Source organism: Acinonyx jubatus, chromosome A3, assembly GCF_027475565.1.
Source record: "Acinonyx jubatus isolate Ajub_Pintada_27869175 chromosome A3, VMU_Ajub_asm_v1.0, whole genome shotgun sequence".
Classification (NCBI taxonomy): Eukaryota; Metazoa; Chordata; class Mammalia; order Carnivora; family Felidae; genus Acinonyx; species Acinonyx jubatus.
Window position 1 is genome coordinate 125,840,875 of NC_069388.1, and position 12,633 is coordinate 125,853,507.

General features: G+C 47.2%; 1 long non-coding RNA gene across 1 annotated transcript in view; it reads right to left on the reverse strand.

Annotated features, from left to right (window-relative positions):
* Positions 1-12,633, reverse strand: part of LOC113604947 (uncharacterized) — a 106,015-nt gene that overhangs the window by 12,148 nt on the left and 81,234 nt on the right. The window contains exon 10 of the long non-coding RNA XR_008289670.1: positions 7,523-7,909. This is a non-coding gene — a long non-coding RNA (uncharacterized LOC113604947). The remainder of the gene's footprint in view (positions 1-7,522; positions 7,910-12,633) is intronic.

The window sequence follows — 12,633 nt, forward strand, 5'->3', positions numbered from 1 at the left end:
AGAAGCCACTCTCAGGTTCTAAGCGAGGGTGTGGCTTGAAAGACCACTCCGGCTGCTGTGTGGAGAACGGATGGACTGAGCAAAGAGGGGGGAGCAGGTGGACCCCTGGGGAGTCTCGCTCAGATGCCTGAGCGAGAAACGGTGGAGACTTAGACCAGCTGGGTGTGGGGAGAAGCAGGTAGATATGAAGATATTTGGGAGGTAATTTGACGAGAAGTGAAAGATTCCAGTTAAACATCGAGACCTCACCTGTCACAGGAACAATTCATTCTCTTTAGTCTGTTAGCCAATCGAATCCGAGGTATATCGAGAGCTGGATAGGTATCAGGAACTATGATCAGAGTAAGAAAACGGCTGAAATGTAACAACCCTGTACCCGTGCGTTTACAGCCATCTTCCCTTGCTTTGTTTCAGATAAATAGAAACCTACACGGCAACGGAATTCTAGGTATGTTTCTGTCTTGATAAAAAGCTATCCCATCACACATTCATAAAAGAGCCTGTGGGTCCTGCTGTTGATATATAGTCACCCATTTGTATTTTCCACATTTCCATAACACGTCATCTGTGTGCTTCTTTTTCAAAACTAGCAGTAAGCTCCTTCTGTGAAGGGAAACATGCCTGTAAATATTGAGTGATTGATCTCTTAACTTGTTACTGGTGTTGTTCATTAGGATTCATCAGATCAAATGGGACCTTAGGATGCCCAGGGTCTCCGGATGTCTTCTGAACATAGAGTGTGATTTGTTGATCAGGGCTGAGACGTTTTAAGCCAGCACTTGAAATTATTTCACAAGGAAGGGGTGCTTTTCTAGACGGAAGGAGTTGACACGCCTTTTGGGATGAGCTTTGGACTGGGAACCAGAAAGCCCTTGGATCCGGTTCTGCCATTGACTGTGTGTCCTTAAAGAAGTCACTCTCCCTCTCGGGTCCTCGTTTTGCCCATTCAGTAATAATAGCATTTGTGGGTGCACCACACATCCTTGTTGTGAGGAGGATGTAAGCTTTCAAGTCGCCAAGCACTTTGAAAACACGCTGAGTTAAAGGGAGGGCTGTGTACTCTCGCGCCTTTGGAGTCACTCCCCGACAGCACTTGCCCTTGGCCCTTGCTTCATGCTAAGTTAGCACAGGCTTCGTGCTCACGAGCAGTGCCAGTGACTTCTTGCCAACATCCTCTCTAGAAGCGATGCCTGCCGGACTAGATGAGCTCACCAGACCCTCCCACGTCTAGAAAGGGACCTGTGGGAGCACCGAGCTCCCCTCACCACAGACCATTTTCAAGGTTTTGTGATTGAGAAGTTTGGAGACCGGACGAGTGCGAAAAGTTAGCACCTTAATTGTTGAAAACTCTCAAAGATTCCAAACTTGTAAATCATGAAAGGCCACTGTTTAGCAGGCTGGAATGCTTTTGAAAAAGACCAGCGATCAGAGATTGGCCTCGTTAATAACCACAGTAAAACTAGCTCTTGAAGCTCAAAGACACAGCTAATTAGGGCAGAAAAATTCAACCTCAAATTAAGAGTGTGTGTATGTGTGTGTGTGTGTGTGTGTGTGTTTCTGAAGTGTAAAAGCTTTTCTCCCAGAGAAGTATGTCTAAGTATATTTTGGATATGTTCCAAGATCCACTGTAAGACAAAGCCAGGACCGCAAAAATGTCAGGGTGGGGTTAATGAACTTCCCAGAGCATCTGTGTGCCCATCTGTCCAGCAAAAAGGAATAACCAACTTCCTCCTCTAGAAGATTGCCTAATCCTAAACTATGAAAAGAGAAATGCAAAAACTGAGATTCTCTGAGGATGTGTTATGATTCTTCCCTGTTTTGTTTTGTTTTGTTTTTTTTAGTCGTAACTTAACGTCCGTGGCCCTGCGCGGTCAGTACTTGAGAACTTACTGAGTACGTCTCCACGTTCTAGATACTGGGATTTAGACATGAATATCAGCGGGTCCCTACCTGGAGAAGCTTGTATCTGCTGTAGACCAGAGCCTGGTAGAGCAAAGAAGCTCTACGTATGTTTAGGCCTTCCACTTTCTGAGAAGAGATTTTTCCCTAAGTACAGATCAGTGGCAATGGACTCAAAATGTGCCAGTTTTGAAGATTAGAGGCAGACTTACAGCCCAGCGTCTGTTTATCAGCTGTCTTATCAGTTTAAACTTAGAGCAGCCCCACAGCCCGAAAGTGTGGCCTTGTCAATATTACCGTAAGATTTTATCGCTTAGTGAACCATCCCAGCAGAAAAGAAATGGCGAATTAAGACATCAGCTCAGCTGCCCAACCCAGTGCTCATTTTCTCACCACTGATGCCGCCTACAGTAAAGAAATCCAGAGCCACTGTGAACCCGACCCAGTGTGAGCCATGCCCGGCGAGGAGCGTCTGAGATCACGGGTCAGGTTAGTGTAACTAGCAGGGGACCTGGGCCTTCCTAGGGGAGCAACAAGCCCATAGGATGGCACTGAGAGAGGAGGCTGCACTCCCAACCGAAGAAGACATTAGGGACGTTTCCTAGGTGCAGGGGTCATCAGCCTGCATTTCAAAGGATGGCTAGAATTCTGACATCTGAAAACGGGCCAGAGGGTGACCTTTATTACTCAACGCGTAGACCATGGAGCAGCAGCACGGGCACCCCCTGCACGTGGGCTAAGAAATGCAGAATCTCAGGGTGCCTGGCTGGCTCAGTCAGTTAAGCATCCGACTTCGGCTCAGGTCATGATCTCACACATCGTGAGTTCGAGCCTCACGTCCAGCTGTGTGCTGACAGAGCCTGGATCCTGCTTCACATTGTGTCTTCCTCTCTCTCTTCCCCTCCCCACTCATGCTCCGTCTCTCTCTCTCTCTCAAAAATAAATAAACATTAAAAAAATATTAAAGCAATGCAGAATTTCTGGGGCACCTGGGTGGCTCAGTCAGTTGACCATCTGACTCTTGATTTTGGCTCAAGTCGGGCTCCGTGCTGAGCATGGAGGCTGCTTAGGATTCTCTGTCTCCTCTCTCTCTCTCTCTCTCTCTCTCTCTCTCTCTCTCTTTCTTGCCCCCTCTCCCCCTCTGGCACTCTCTCTCTAAAAAAAAAAAAAAAAAAATGCAGAATCTCAGGCACCATCTCAGACCCAGAGAGTCAGAATTTGCAATTTAGTGACATCCTCAGGTAATTAATTTATACATCGAAGTTTGAGAAACACTACTCTAGCTGGACCACATGGAGCTTTATTTCGCAGAACATAATCTCTGGACAGTTACAGAGCGGGGAAGAGACATCTCTGTGGTAGGATCAGAAAGCCTTCGCCCTTCCAGTCATCGCTGTGAGACCTCAGGAAAAGTGGTTTTCTCCTTCTGAGTCTTGGTGTCTACATCTGTGAAATTGAACCATAAGCCCCATTTGCCTACTTCACATGTCCGCTTCGAGGGGCGGCAAGATAACGAATGTGAAAGTGGACTACCCTTTTTTGCTGACAACCAGCTGATGCTTTTCTCTTTCAAAGTGCTCTTGTTGAAAATGAGACCCCGAGATGTGACCACAGCCCCCCAACATTGGCTCTGGCGGGCGACGGCCAGTGGAGACAGCCAGCAAAGCTTCAGGGGGATGCTTCCCTCCCAGAGACAAACTGCCGGCGGGATGGGCACAGACACAACAGAGCCCAGAAAAAACTACACAGGAGCCTGAGAACCAGTCCATCTGAGAATACCCAGATGTCTAGGGGGGATGCAGAGTCTAAGAAAGCGCCAGGCCTGCCCTCAAGCTGCCTACAGACTTGCAGGGATTTGAACCTTTCCATAGGAGACCTTCAAAGGATGTTCTGATGTACAAACCCAGCTTGCAGGGTCTCTTCTTAGGGTAGACAGAAGCACGCAGAGGTGACGTACGCAGGCTTGGGAAAGAGACAGAGAACCGTGGTTTAAACCCCAGCCCTGTCTCTCGGTAACTGGGATCCCGGGAAAAATCACATCACCTCCCGTGAGACTTGGCGTCCTCACGCGGCAAATGGAGACGCTGGTAACACTGCCCCGAGGGCTGTTGTGAAGAAAGATCAGGCCGGAAGTAAACATGCCAAACGGGTGTATCCTCCCCTTCACTGTCACAGCCCTCATTTTATTTTCTCCATAGTACTTAGAACCACTCGTTTTATTTGTGCATTTTCTGCCTCTCTCACTAAAATTTCAAATCCCTGAAAGCGGAAACTGAATGTCTTGTTCACCGTGGTATTTTCAGCACCTAGAACAGTGACTTGCACAAAGGAAGTGTTTAATAAGAGCCCGTTGAATGAACAAATATTAACACTCCTTCTGCCCAGATATAGATCTTTCTGGAGCTAATTTAGATGTTCATGTCTGCAATTAGAGTTACAAGTCCCAGTGCTGTGTCCTGGTAGTCACGTCTTACACTCCGAACCAGGGTTGGTCTTGTGACTAGTAGCATATTGCAGAAGGGATGATACATCACTTCCAAGATTAGGTTACAATAGACTGCAGGTTCCACTTTTTCTCTGTCACTCTCTTGCTTCTGGATCACTTGCTTCTGGATCACTTGTCATGTCAGGAACAGGAGACGTGAGACACTCTCGTGGTGAGGACTGGAGTCTCCTGCCAACACCCACATAAGTGAGCTTGGAGTGGGTTCGTGGACCCATCCCAGCCTTCAGACACTGCAGCCCCAGCTTGACCGCAACGTCGTGTGAGACCCTGAGCAGGAACCCGGCAAAGCCACAGCCAGCCCCTGGCACTCGGAAACTGTAAGAGATAATAAATGGTTGTTGTTCTAAACTACTAAGTTTGGGGGTAATTTGTTACACATTAATACATAACTAACACATCCCTACTGAATGGCCTCCAGATCCATGGCTAGAGGAAAGAGATGACTGCATCCCTCCCCACCCCCAGAAGCAGGTAAAGCAGAAGCAGGCCAAGATGCTGAGTTATAGGAAAACATGCCTTTAGGAGGATTTCCATCTTTCCTTTGAAAAAAAGAACGGCTTCCATGGGTCTGGCATTGCCCTCAAGCACTTTGTCAAGCTCATTTCCTGATACAAAAGTGAATTTGGCTGCAGCAACCAGGTAGTAGACCATATTGTCCACATGGTATCCAAGAAGTAAAAGCTCCCTGGACCACCAGCCTCCATGAGAGCATGAGAGCAACAGAGAGGTCCTCAGCTGCTGGGGAGTCCTTGCCTCCATGCCTCCTCCAGCACCCTGAGAATCTCCCCATGTTGACAGTTTCCATCCCAGATGCCCTGGGATGTTCCATCAATAAAGTACATCAAACCCAATGAAAGAGAAGGAAGGAAGGAAGGAAGGAAAGAAAGAAAGAAAGAAAGAAAGAAAGAAAGAAAGAAAGAAAGAAAGAAAAGAAAAAAAGGAAGAAAGGTGGGAGGGAGGGAAAGAGGGAAGGAAAGAAGGAAGGAAGGAAGGAAGGAAGGAAGGAAGGAAGGAAGGGAGAAAGAAAGAAAGAAAGAAAGAAAGAAAGAAAGAAAGAAAGAAGAAAGGTGAGAGGGAAGGAAGGAAGGAAGGAAGGAAGGAAGGAAGGAAGGAAGGAAGGGAGGAAGGAAGAGACAGAGGAAGGAAGAGAGGGAGGAAGGGAGGGAGGGACGGAGGGACGGATGAAGAAAGAAAGGAGGAGAAAGAGGAAAGAAAACAGCATCTGCAGACTCCACATTTGACATGGAAGGTCATACTGGGCCATAGGGGTTCCCTCTGGGCAGAGATCGCACAGGCCCAGTGGATGTTGGAAAGGGGTCATCTCTCACTGATCCTTAATACTTTTTGTCATCTGGCATTCTGCTTTTAACACTCTACCAAACACAGCTGAGACCTTATTACAACAGTGAAACAAAACTTTCCCAAAGCCTTTGGGGAAAACACACACACACACACACACACACACACACTACACACCACCACCCATTGAGAAAATTTGGTGGATAAAGAAAGGCATATTTATCCTCACACTGTGAGAAGCGCTTCCTTCTTACCTTCCCATCTACCTCTTTGTACCCACCAGAACCCAGGACTTTAGAGCCCCTGGTGGAAATCTCAATTCCTCAAAATTATCATTGAGTAGAGACTCTCCAAGTCCTATCTCCAGCCTACTTACGCATCTATTTGTACGTGCCCACTACTTCTCTCATTCTTCAACACTGGGAGCAGCTAATCCATAAGGCAGGACTTGCATCCACAGGCTGTAGCTTACGGATAGATATCAGCCGTCCTTGGAAACCGTATCTTCTTACCATGCTCTTGAGGGCTGCCTCCTTATGGTAACAGAGGGTGGGCTGTATCCGCCCACAGCCCCTACTTCAGCCATCTCCCTTCTGTAGACCCAAGCCCTCACCTATGTCCTAGGCTTCTCTTCCACCTTTCAGCAAATAGAAAGCCCAAAGAATGATTGATGCTCCTGATCACAAAGCCGATGGCCAAAACAGTGCTGGAATTATTTCCAGGCTGTCTCATTGCTCGTCACATAGTTGCTGGCATCTCCCAATAATATCTGTATTGTATGCTCTGTCCCATGACTGTGCAACCATAGGACCAGGACCTCAGAGGCTGTCTAGTCTAGCCACCCACTCAGTGCTGGAACCCCACCCCTCCACAAAGGCTTCTTGGACTTTCCCAGTGACAAGATGCCAACTGTTTCCCAGGGCCACTGTTCCCATCATAGGATACCTCTAACATTAATCAGCTCCAGCTCATACTGAGCTAAAAGTAGCACCCCACCTAACACATGCACCCGATATCTTTCAATATTGGGTGAGTCTCTGGTCCCACATGACATATCTTCTCCCTCTGCCCCATGACATTTCATCAAAGATGTGATGAGAGTCATTGTGTTGCAACTACGTCCTTTGTTCCCCAACCCATCCTGTATGACATCGTCTCGAGGGTTTTCACTACGTTATTCATTTTTAACCTATTCTACCCTGAAAATAGTCCTTGTAATGTGACAAATCTGGACCTGCACATCATCCTCCGGGCAACGTCTTGTCAGTGGGAAATAAGGCTGGACTCACTTCCTCTTAAGTTATCACTGTAATTTTATGCTTCTAACCCAAGTGGACACCAACTTATTTAGAAACTACATCATCCTGTTGGTTCACAAGAATCTCGTGGTACAAATAAAACAAACCTCTCTGGTTCCTTTTCTCATAAACTCTTATTAATCCAGGCACCACTGCCACCCCCCACCTTAAAAAACTCCACGTACGCACCTGGCTAAGGACCATATGCTTGTCGATGTCAAGTTTCACTTCATTGATTCGAGCCCATAACACCAGTTTCAAGAATTTTTTTTTTCATGAAATATTTCAGACACATGAAAAAAAGTATAGAGAATCTAATATCCACCATCTACTCCCAATCCTGCTTAAGGAAGAAAAGCATTGAGGTCTAATGGAGCTCCCCATGCACCATTCCCCTCTCTCTTTCCTCAAACAAGCTACCATTTTGAACAAGGTGCTTATCCTCCCAATGCATTTCTTTACATATTTATCAGGTTGTTTGTGTGTTTTGAAACCTCATATGAATCACTTCAGATCCTACCTGTATCTCTGAGACGTACTTTTCTTCACTCGGAATTGTATTTTTGATATTTAATCATGTTGATACATGTAGCTGCACTTTATTCATGGGGCCAAAGTCTGGAGAAGCAGTCTGGTTTCAAGTTGATGACCATCAAGGCTTGTTTCCAAATTCCTCCGTTACGAAAATACTGTCAAGAGCATTAGTATGCACGTTCCCCTCTGCATGTGTACAAGGGTATCTCCACTTATTTGCCAAAGAGGAGAATGGCTGGCCCACTAACTGTGAGCATCTTCTGATTTTTGACACTCCAGCTGGTTTCCCGAGGTGATGGCAGTGTGGGGGAGGTGCCATGGCTCCACAGTCTCACCCAAGGTCAGCAGGCACCAGGCTCGATTATCAGCCAACCTAATGGGCATGAAAAAGTTCCTCATTATTGTTTGACTTCTCATTTCCCTGTCATTTGTCTTGAGTCTTTAGCTTGTTAGCTGTCAGTCCCACCTCCCCTATTCATGAGGTACATTAATTGGAATGCTTTCGAACCCAAATAACGAAAGAGTCTGCTAGAAGCAGCTTAAACGTTCTAAGAAGCCTGGAGATAAAGTGCTTCTAGATTCGGTCAGTGTAGTGGCACTAGGATCATATGCTTCACTTTTCTCTCCCATCTTCAGCTTTGGTCCTTGTCTGTCTCGTGGCGACAAGGTCGCTGCCCCACTGAGTTCATACCACTGCATCCGAAGGCAGGTGGGCAATTCCTCTTCCTCCGTCTCTTTTTGTCAGTGAGGAATACCCTTTCCAGAAGCCTCCTGAACAGATGTCCCTGATTTTCCTTCATACCATATTGGTTAGGATTGCTCTACGTACCCATGACTAAAGCGATAACAAGAAGGGAATAGAATTTCCACGGTCAGTTTAGACTAATCAACATTCACCCATGGGGACAGAAAGATTCCCCTGCCCCTAAGCACATGGGACAATAAACTCCTTCCCCCACCACCACCAAAATTGGAACTCTTCTAACAATAAAGAAGAATGGGGATAATGGCTATCCAGTGGCAAGGTAAGTGCCCATCACAATGGAGAAATGAAGTCCTTTAAGGCTGAATTCTAGAAACTGAATTCTACGGTCATCCCGACCCTCCAAATCAGCCACAGGGGGGTTCTGCGCACAGGGGGGTTCTGGCTAGGACTCCCATGCTGAGGTGAGGAACCCCTCACACCCACACAGACACTTTCAAGTGCACTGACTGGAGTCGGAGGGGAAACTGAGGCAGGAGAATCATGACTCTGTACTAGGAATCATGACAGTTTCCCTTGGCCCCTCATTCCTTCCCTTGTTCCTATTTCTTGAGACTCCCCATAAATTAAAAATGCAGAAATGGAAAATTGACTTTAAAAAAAATAAAAAAAGTCTGCCTCCAATCCAGCATTCAGGAGGAAAGGAAAGTCGATGTCATTTGAGGGGTCGAGGGAAGGGGGGAGGGTGATGGGGGGGAGGAGGAGAGCGTGTCTGAGGCTGCTGGCTGCACAGGTCAGGGAAGAGAGGTAAGTGGGGCCTCTGAGGTGAGTGGACAGAGCAGGGAAGCGGCCCCCCTAGAGCCCTGGCTTATAGCGCCAACCCTTAGCCTTGTCCTCTCTCCTGAAGTCCTTGGGGACAGTGGATCCTCTGTAAACAGAGTGATAAGGCCCGGAGCCCTCTCGTAACTTGGGAAGGTGAAGTGTGGTGGTCCTATGGTCTAGTCTCCCAGTTGGAAGTGACGGTTGTGAGTTACCCTGGACTTCAGCAGCACCCCCTCATCGGGCCAGTGTCCGCAGGTGCCCCTGGGGACCTGCCAGCTGGGCTAACGTGACTGCCTGCCAGCCAGGCCACCCCAGGTGCAATAGAACAGGCACCAAGCCCATGTGACCCAGACGGCGAGACGCCCCCGTGAGGCGGGAAGCTGAGAGCAAGGCCGAGAGGGGGCAGAAACATTTTCAGGGAAAATAAAACAGGACTCAAATTTTTAGAAGTAAGTCAGGTCTCGCAGAATGGGTGTCTTTGGAAGCAGCCCAGGGCTTGTGGCACACGCTTGTGATGATGGCCCCGCAAAGCTAAGCAGGGTAGGGTGCAAGTTATCCTGGAGTCATCAAAGTGTAAGGTTTAAAAAATAATAGAAATCTCTCTGGTGAGGAAGCTGCTCTTTTCAGGGCACATGCACCCCGGCAGTTTCTTTGCTGTGTAACTCATGAAATTTGTACTGCTCTTACTTTTTAAAGCTCCATGAGTCCTTCCGACCTCAATTTTCCCCCTCCTGTCTGTACCTACTGTTATATTTAAGGAATTTCTAGGGGCGCCTGGGTGGCTCAGTCAGTTGAGTGACCAACTTTGGCTCAGGTCATGATCACTCACTTCCTGAGTTCGAGCCCTGCGTCGGGCGCTGTGCTGACAGCTCAGAGCCTGGAGCTTGCTTTGGATTCTGTGTCTCCCTCTCTCTCTCTCTCTCTCTGCCCCTCCCCCACTTGCGCGCATGCTCAGGCACGCTCTCTCTCTCTCTCTCAAAAATAAACATTAAAATATTTTTAAAAGAATTTCCTAACTTTTTCCTGATTTTTTTCTCTTCACTTCATATTCCAAATCACCCCTGGAAACATAAGGGGTTCCAGTTTCCCATCCCAAGCCCCCATCTTATGCCTTTAAGGATATCCCTTCCTCATCCCAGCCCCTGTCTTTTCTTAGGATATAAATTGACAGAAATGTTGATTACTGTAGCCATCCAGCCAATTCTTTCCAAACTACGGCTATTCGCAATTTGCTTATGGTCTTTGAAGATGCGATTTTCTGATCCAGAACCTCAGATTGGTATTAAGCCCATTTTTTTTTTCAGAGCCCTTAAAACTATTAAGCTCGGTGTAGAAATAAAATCACCGCTGATACCTCTGTCCTCTGAGACCAGAACCAGAGATCCTTCAAAACCGGCACCAGAGACCAAAAGTTTTCCTGGGTGCTGATTCATTACTCATCAGCCATATCAATGATTAAATATTTACGTGCCAAGGAGTCTGTGATTAAATATTAATTTCCAGCCGGTCTGCTATAAAATATTTAAGGGCTGGTGAGTCTGAAGTGTGCAGCTTTCAGCTCAGAGCAAGAAGGGCCCCGTCAAAGGCCGGATGCTGGATGATGAAGCAGGTGCATGAAGACGAGTTGATGAGAAAGTGTGCTGGCCCCAAGTGCACCTGGACGCCCGGCTACACAGAGCAGAGATTTTGCGCAGCCACGTGGGGTTGCTCTGTTTGTGAGCGATAATTCACCAACACAAACTTACTGTGTGCATTTTCAGAGGTGGCAACAGAGAGATGGAAGGAATCACCCTGGATTTCAGGGTCAGCAAGGAGCGACGTTAACTAACTTGTTCGCTTTTGAGCAAGAATTGTTTCCATTTCTGCCCCAGAAGGAAAGAACAAAGAGTGTTCGTACTGTCTTTGCATCGATAAGAAATCTTTTGCTCTCGTGTTTCAAATGGTGGGAAGTTAGTACAGGAAATCGCTTACAAAGAAGGTAGAAGGACTGGAAGACGAAATAAGAAAGAGGTGCCATTGTTAGAATTAAGGGAATCAGAGGGTAACGCAGAGAGATCAGATGCTACTAGCACCTTACTGGGCCAAAGCCCGTCCCTGATGCTGAGTTACTAGACATGGTGGTTGGTTGGTTCCAGATGCACCAGAAAGGTGCCTTCTCAACTGGAGCTGCAGCTGCGGAGAAGGATGCTGACTCTTGCCAGCGAGGGCTGGGACCTCCCTCAAGCAACCCGCCTTGGACAACTGCGGTTCCCTCGAGTCACTCAGGCCTTAGTTTCCTGCATTGTGCTCTGTCTGTGCCTGGCAGGCTTGTCTTTCAATAGAGATTTTCTTGTCTTTGTTCCTCATCGTTTCTTACGCATTCCTTTTATCTCCCCAGCGAATAAAAGTCATAAAGAGAATAATTCATTTCACATATTTCACAGTTTATAAGGTATTTTTATATCCATTATCTCCATCGATCCCCAAAAGAACCTTGTAGACTGAAAGCTGGGGTAATTATTCCCATGACTGAAGGTTCGAGGCACAGGAAGTTTAAGTGACTTGCTCAAGGGTACACAGCAGAGTACCTGCCGTATGGTAGATGCCTGAAAATGCCTGTTGAATAAATTAACAACTGAAAAACTGAATGGGCCTTTGTCATCATTCATAAAAACCAGGGATAGAAGAAGTATTAGTCGAGGTTCAACAGCAGAAAGACTTCGTTAGCAGAGAAACAGACGGGGTTGTTGAAGAGAGATGGAAACTGCGGGGAAAACGTTAGTTTCTCCACGTGGCTCCCAGAATCTACAGACAACTGCACTTCAGCCTATTTTAAGATTGGGCAGGAGGAAAATTTTAATTACAGGAACCCATGAACGCGGGCTATCGTTTCTAGAATCCCTGCCTCTTGCCCATCTCCCCCGTGCAGTCGTGACTTCTTCAGGTTTGGGGAGTGTCCGACTCAGCCCAGCTGCTCAGGGGATCCCACCACGTTTCTGATCGTCTATGTCCTATTGTCCTTGTCACCCCGTCACCCCCGTTTCCTACACCAAACTGTCCTTTCCTTACCCCGAGTATCCTAGGTGTCTCTCGCCCCCTCCGCAAACCGCCACCCCTCACTGTTACGAAAACAGACAGAGCCTACTGGCCATATTTCCCCGATCCCTAATCCAGGGTGACATTCCAGGCAAACCACCACATCGCTCCCTTTCTTTCCCTGTTTAGGGCCTGCTTTATGCTGACTCCATTGCACTTGTTCTGAGACAAGGGGGAAGATGTGCAGTCTATTACCCTTATAAACCAGCTCCTTTCTTCCTCTCTCTGCCATTTAAAAGGGCCTTTCTATTTGACTGAACAAGAAAAGGAACTCTAAGAGGGGAATTAACATTGTCCCCATTATATTGTCCAATTAACACTTGTCCCGTCAAAGGCTGAGTAGGAAGCCGGGAGCCTTGGTCAATGAGAACTTTTAATCCCTCAGGTAAATGCAAAGTCGCATTGAACACGATCAAAGGGCAGATCTCAATATATTCTCTCCCCAAGCCCCTTCCCTCCCCCCTCATGCATAGGACTGTATGAGGCTGCTAAGTTCT